Raw genomic sequence first — 8194 nt, 5'->3', positions numbered from 1 at the left:
TACACTTGTAAATACAAACGAGTGTTTACTATGCACAGCAGTTAATTAGTCCACTGTTTGCTAATTCTGAGATATGTTAGAATATCTAAGACTCAAGTATTCACAGATATTTGTTTAACAGTGACAAAACATCTATAGATATTCACGTGGCAGAAAGTATACCTTAACTTTCAAGTACACTTGTAAGTACAAACGAGTGTTTACTATGCACAGCAGTTAATTAGTCCACTGTTTGCCAGTTCTGAGATATGTTAGAATATCTAAGACTCAAGTATTCACAGATATTTGTTTAACATTGACAAAACATCTATAGATATTCACGTGGCAGAAAGTATACCTTAACTTTCAAGTACACTTGTAAGTACGAGTGTTTACTATGCACAGCAGTTAATTAGTCCACTGTTTGCTAGTTCTGAGATATGTTAGAATATCTAAGACTCAAGTATTCACAGATATTTGTTTAACATTGACAAAACATCTATAGATATTCACGTGGCAGGAAGTATACCTTAACTTTCAAGTACACTTGTAAGTAGAAACGAGTGTTTACTATGCACAGCAGTTAATTAGTCCACTGTTTGCCAGTTCTGAGATATGTTAGAATATCTAAGACTCAAGTATTCACAGATATTTGTTTAACATTGACAAAACATCTATAGATATTCACGTGGCAGAAAGTATACCTTAACTTTCAAGTACACTTGTAAGTACAAACGAGTGTTTACTATGCACAGCAGTTAATTAGTCCACTGTTTGCCAGTTCTGAGATATGTTAGAATATCTAAGACTCAAGTATTCACAGATATTTGTTTAACAGTGACAAAACATCTATAGATATTCACGTGGCAGAAAGTATACCTTAACTTTCAAGTACACTTGTAAGTACAAACGAGTGTTTACTATGCACAGCAGTTAATTAGTCCACTGTTTGCTAATTCTGAGATATGTTAGAATATCTAAGACTCAAGTATTCACAGATATTTGTTTAACATTGACAAAACATCTATAGATATTCACGTGGCAGAAAGTATACCTTAACTTTCAAGTACACTTGTAAGTACAAAAACGAGTGTTTACTATGCACAGCAGTTAATTAGTCCACTGTTTGCCAGTTCTGAGATATGTTAGAATATCTAAGACTCAAGTATTCACAGATATTTGTTTAACAGTGACAAAACATCTATAGATATTCACGTGGCAGAAAGTATACCTTAACTTTCAAGTACACTTGTAAGTAGAAACGAGTGTTTTACTATGCACAGCAGTTAATTAGTCCACTGTTTGCCAGTTCTGAGATATGTTAGAATATCTAAGACTCAAGTATTCACAGATATTTGTTTAACAGTGACAAAACATCTATAGATATTCACGTGGCAGAAAGTATACCTTAACTTTCAAGTACACTTGTAAGTAGAAACGAGTGTTTACTATGCACAGCAGTTAATTAGTCCACTGTTTGCCAGTTCTGAGATATGTTAGAATATCTAAGACTCAAGTATTCACAGATATTTGTTTAACATTGACAAAACATGTATTCTTAACTATAGACATGAAAATGACTTAAGAGCAACTTATGGATTAACACATTAAAATTCCATGCTTCATCCTTCTCATCTTTCATCAGTAATCCGGATCAGAACAAAAAGGTAAAAAAGCCAAAATTACTGTTTAATTTATTGAAAGTAGGTTAAATAGCTGAAATAAGCTTTGTGTGAAGTTAACCAGTCCAACAAAGTAACTTTATCACACATATACAGTATTCATAAGTTACTATTAATTACATATTACAGTTACATGACAGTAATTGTCATATGATCAGCAACTGTCCCGATATACTCTGTTTAGTAGTTTGTTTGTTTTCCTTATTACCAACATAGCTACTCATAAGACCAATGCGATCAAACTAACATTTTTATAGACAGGATTCAAGACTGCAAGTGGCCCGATGTTTACAATTTTTTCAATAGCGGTGTAGAGGTGGTAGAAATAGAATTTCACATCAGATTTTCTCCAGGCTAGATCAAATCGATCGACACTCATTGTGTTTAAACGGGATGAAATCGAATTTCGTTCATTAGCAACTGGCGGAAGAGTATTTGATAAACGCTCATCAAAAAAAATTACGCACTGTAAAAATTAAATTTTTAATATTCACATAATTTTTCTGAGGTCCGGTTATAAAATTGCCAAAATTTATCTTTTTGAAAAACTAAAATTGTTTTAAATTATCAACATGAAACATGTTTTCTGTCTTCAGGTTATTATAGAGGACAATTACATTAAATAATTTGACATTAATTTTTTCTGAGACACGAATTTAGATCGGAAACCCAGTCAAAAACCTAATGCACCATCTTAACTACCTGCAGAATAACTTAACTATATTTACGTACACTCACGTAAAGAGAAAATTAATAGTTGGATGTACAATGCCTAGTTAGTTACCATGTATCAAATGTTGCTGTTCACTCAGTAGCTGCATACTGTACGGTAAGTGTAGCTGAATGAACAGAAATTTAAATTCTACTATAAAAAAAAACGAATAAGATTAATTGTTATGACATCTATTTTTAGGGCTTTGAACTACTTATTTTAGTAAAACAAAAATTTAAAAGTTATGATAGATACGAGCATTATGTGAAGATTCAAACGGGCTGAGTCACTCTCGCCTTCTGCAAACACTCGCTTGGCTGGCATTATGAATATTATAGCATTGAGAAAAAAAAAACAGAGTTAGAAAACTATTACAAAATTAGAAATGCTATTATGTAGACGAGATATTTTACAAAACGCAATACAATAATTTATATTGTAAATATTTTATATAACCTCAGAAGCAAACACACTCTAATATCAATCTTTATAGAGAAAACCAAAAAACCGTTTCCGAAATCTCGTGGGATTAGATTTATCAGAGGAGTCTGAGACACACAGTGATAAATACATTTTAAACAATAATGGAAGCAGATGGAACTGCTTGAGGCACTGAAAAAGTAACAATAAAAATCTTCGCGTCACATCGCGTAGCCGTTTCGTCAAGTTCTTATAATATTTGTTATGCATTCAACTTATTGAATTTACGTAATCAATTATCAGATTGAGTAATGTTTTAAAAATCCTTTAGTATACAGGATTATTCAGCTTAGTAGTTTATAGTTTTGTCCGAATATTTGTAAACAATGTCTACGTGTAGATGCGACAAATATACTAGGATGGCTAAATAGTCTAGGAGCAAAGAACCAATATGAATTGTATAGGCACACAATCTGGTTTTTAAATCGATAGATAAATTTATCTAATAAAGAAATTAAAATTACAACCGTATTTGTTTAGGTGGAGACCGAAATTAGAGTGAGTTTCAAAATGGTAAAGAGTATGCAAAAGTAATTCATTCATAGATGATATTTTTTATAGCTTGACACACTTAAAACCTACCACCAGACACCTAAAATATCTTAAACCGGCGGAATCTAACCTTATACAGAAGAATGAAAACTCAAGTCATTTTATCTAGTTGCTAACATTTTGTTAAATTGTATGATTTTCTGCATTGACTTTTTAGGGCAAATACAATTACATTACCATAAGACTAGAACGTTTTGTATTAAATAAAACTATAATAACTTTATTGCAAAAATATTTTAAATATATAAATACTTAATTTATGACATAGAGTAAGCAGATCATGTGAACAATTCTGAATTAGGAACAAAGAGTGTGCTCCGTTCCAAGCAAAAGTTCTCCGCGCAATGTTTTCTTGATTTTTGAACGTAAAAAATGTAAAAAAAAAACCACTCGAGATCATAAAACCTGATATAGGTCTTTCAGAATAATATCTATTAATATAATAAACGAAATCGAGGATGAGTATAGGAGAAAAGATTAAGGTTTGTGGCAATATAACGGGTTTTGAGCACCTTTTCAGTATGTGTTTTGGTGAAATTTTGCAATACTGTACCTTGTAAATGAGCCAAAGATCTGTCATTATAATCAATACTTGAAGTATTTATGTTCTTATACACTCACATATACACCTAAGTCAGCAGCAGTCGTGGCCGAGTGGTTAAGGCGTCTGACTAGAAATCAGATTCCCTCTGGGAGCGTAGGTTCGAGTCCTACCGACTGCGCATATTTTTATACCCATTAAATTCACTATATACATGGAAGTAATTTACCACATATAAACGAACCTATGATAATATGGAATGTAAAGTGCTTTTGGCTGATTATTTTTATATTATACACTCTTTAATTTATAATACTCTTGACATACAGTATATATAAAATACAAAGTGCAAATTTAAATATGTGTATGCATTTTTGTGTAGTATTGTGTCTATAACTAGATTCCAGTGTTGACCTTGTAGATATTACATATATATATATATATATATATATATATATATATATATATATACATACATACATACATACATACATATACATATACAGTATAACCTTTTGTGATGTGTCTGACGAAGATAGTCTTGCTACTTGCTATCGAAAAGCTTCACAAAAATAAAATTTTTAAGTATTGGTTTATGTGTTTTAAATGTAATTAAGTTACTTTGAGCTTCTTCGTAGCGTAATACTTATGCCATATGGCTCTAACCGAGAGGCAACAGGTTCGATTATCGGGGAGGTCAAAAACTTTAATCGTATTGGGACCATTTTTCCTTTAAAAAACTACTGTCACTAACAAACCCTTTGAGAACCCATGGACACAATTTTCATATCAGCTATGTGTGTTTTTGTTAAATATGACTAGATTTGTACGTTTATATTTCATGGCCATTCAAACTTCGTTCGAATATTTTGGAGTTTCTCCTGATCACTGATTTTTCTCTTCCACGAAACAGAAACAAATAAGCGTTTTCTCTAGTCTCATACAACCTACTAACAGAAAGATTTAACTAGATCATTATATTAATTATAACGTTCTCCTTCACATGCGACACGTTATCTAATGATAACGACATACAAAACTTATTTTCAGACTTTATAAAATTGGATGTAATGCAGACTTACTTCTAGTATCAGACTATTTCATCTAGTAATTCGATGTTAATTATACACGGGACTGATAAGGGATAAGGTGGTATTTTCAGACCTTATAAAATTGGATGTAATGCAGACTTACTTCTAGTATCAGACTATTTCATCTAGTAATTCGATGTTAATTATACACGGGACTGATAAGGGATAAGGTGGTATTTTCAGACCTTATAAAATTGGATGTAATGCAGACTTACTTCTAGTATCAGACTATTTCATCTAGTAATGCGATGTTATTATACACTGGACCGATAAGGGATAAGGTGGTATTTTCAGACCTTATAAAATTGAATGTAATGCTGACTTACTTCTAATACCAGACTATTTCGTCTAGTAATGCGATGTTAATTATACACGGGACTGATAAGGGATATGACAAGTAGGAAAATTACAAACTACCTATGATAAGAATGTCGATTAAAGGCAATATGTATAGCTCTAACAAATAGGTCACAGGTAAATACTTATAATATATGTATAGCAGGGGAATAATCTGAATCACTCCTTTAGTAATCAATTGATGATGAGTAATCGGGACAGTAAATGGCCTGCGGCTCAGTTTAAACACTCCTGAGGGATTTGTCAGAGTAGAGGAATAGCCCTGGACAATATTGTTACTGGCCAATCCTACATCACAAATCTACTTGTGTCTATTCACGAGTCCCCTTCATATGAGCATTTCCTCGAGTGGTCAAAGCGGTTATAAATAACTTTATACCAAAATGTGAAATAAATTTACAATGAACAAAATTAAAATGTGTTCATTAATATACAGACAATTATAAAAAATTGTGTGCGAAATTGAATATATTTTATGATAAAATGCGGCCAAAAGCTGTCCCCAGAGTCAATGTTCTAGAAAACATACGGATTACATCAAAGAACGTAACGGTTTTAAAAATCGTACTTTCTCGCTTACCAGTAACTATCAGTGTTTAACATTAAATTTAGCAAATTTGATTATTTATGTTAATATTTTATTTCATCTATAATGAAAGTTTCTCTGTTACAAATAAAAATTTAACAAAATACGTTTGATTAATAACGTGTCTTAATGAAATATAAAGAGAGTTTGAGAAATGTCGACAGTAGGTAACTATGTAAAATAAACTTATTTGTATACGTTATCATATCATATCTATATTGTAAACCAACAGTTACCCATGGCTTCACACATAAAACTGTTATTGAGAAACAGGGGCATCGTGGGTAATTTCTTTTTAATGATATTCTTAACTTTCCTGGAATAAGTTTCAGTCACTGAAAGATATTCTAACTTCCTGATCAATTTAAGATTTAAATTTAGGGTAGTATTTTAGTGGTTTTTTTTTTTAATCCTATTACATAACTCGAATTTACTTAAAATATTCTTATATTCTACGATTTATTTTTACTACATTGCTCCAACAACTTCAGTAACAACTGAACCCAGTGTTGAAGAACTCTAAAGTTTAACCTCTTAGCTTTTCATGTAACGACCAAATGAGGGACTCTTAAGTAATTTTGAAACAGTAGTAAGCATATTTTGGTACATATTATTTATAATGGTTATGGTTAAGAGCTTCAGATTTTACTGGAAGCTCGGTCAAAAAGCGTATACTTATGGCCAATGCTCCTACTTCGGTCTAAGGTATTTCTGGTGGCATAGTTGAGATTGCTTTCTTTTCTCGATCAAGAAAAAGTATATACGAATGCATACACAGGTCTGAGATGCTCATATACTTTCGACCATTGTGATTTTCTCCCGGTCTCAGGTATTACTATGGTACACCATAGTTGAGTGCTTTTCTGCCACGATCAAGAAAATATATCCATTTTTGTCTACATCTGTACATAAACAAAAGTAAAGAAAAGTAAAAGTACCAGAAAAGGTTTAAATAAGAGGTGTTGTAACTTTTAAGCTTACTCTATGCTTTCAAGCTATAAATTTAAAGAAAGTTAAAATACTATTTAAATTATCATATATCAATTTGTTGTCACATTATAACGTTTACATTATAACAGGCCCTTTCAGTTAATAACAAGTGTTTGCTGCAATGCATGTCTTTTGTGAATTTTCACAACTTTAGAGACCAGTGAAGCCGAGTTCTGTGGCCGAAGAGAAAAATCTTAATATATATATATATATATATATATATATATATATATATATATATATATATATAAAAGATTTTATACTTTATATATTGTATTTTTATTTTTTATTTCCCACCACAGAAAGGTTCAAACACATTAAATACATATCTTTTTTTCAGTATTGACAGTTTTATTTGTTATAACATTTTCATCTGTGCAATATGTTTTCTCTAGTCTCATTAAGTGTTAAAAAACGCGTTTATTACAAATAATATTTGTATTAAAAAAATTATACATTTATCCTACACCTTGTATCACTATCACGTATATCCCTGCAAGAAACATGTTTTGGAAAATTTCAAACTGAATTAACCCAATATTTTACAGCACACTGTTTGCTCTGTTTTTTTTTTTTTTTTTTTTCAATGTCTTCTGGAACGTTATACACATATTGTTTCATTCTTAAACTAATATTAGGAAAGTATATATAAAAGTTAAGGACAAAGTTATAGCCCTTCTGTTAGGACTCGTATAATTGGTTTTATTTTATTTTTTTATTTTATAAATAAAAATAAAAATTATGAATATATATGTATGTATTTTTATTTTTTCTCATTTTAAGTATGTATAACTCTACCATTTTAAAAATCGTTCGTGAGGAATCTGCCACATCGACAAAAATACTCGCATACTCAGTTTTAAAACCTATGTTTGAAATGAAAAAATGATTTTAAACAATGCCTTTATTAAAGAGGCGGAGTTAGGGCTATCAAGCCCTCTTTACCACTCAACCTCGTATTGTATGCAGTAAATTTACATTATTTTAATACAATAGTGAAAAATTATCAACTTATTCTTTAAATAGAAAAAACAAAAATGCAGCATATAGAGTTTACTTTAAAATACTCTTAGATTCACTTGTTCAATTATAATGTTATCTTTATGATTTTTTCTAAATAAGACTTTCTTTGAAACTTAATCCAATGTCTTTGTCTTTCTAAAAATGTAGAAAATGTAAAAGTTTTCCAGGATAAAATTTATTACTGACATGCAAAGAAAAGAA

General features: G+C 30.6%; 1 non-coding gene across 1 annotated transcript; it reads left to right on the top strand.

Moving 5' to 3' along the window:
• Positions 1-4045: 4045 nt before the first annotated feature.
• Trnas-aga lies at positions 4046-4127 on the top strand. Its single transcript has one exon. It is a non-coding gene; the product is annotated as a tRNA-Ser (tRNA).
• The last annotated feature ends 4067 nt before the right edge of the window (positions 4128-8194 follow it).

The sequence above is a fragment of the Homalodisca vitripennis genome, chromosome 1 (assembly GCF_021130785.1).
Source record: "Homalodisca vitripennis isolate AUS2020 chromosome 1, UT_GWSS_2.1, whole genome shotgun sequence".
NCBI classification, from domain to species: Eukaryota; Metazoa; Arthropoda; class Insecta; order Hemiptera; family Cicadellidae; genus Homalodisca; species Homalodisca vitripennis.
This window is presented reverse-complemented; position numbering and strand designations above follow the sequence as displayed.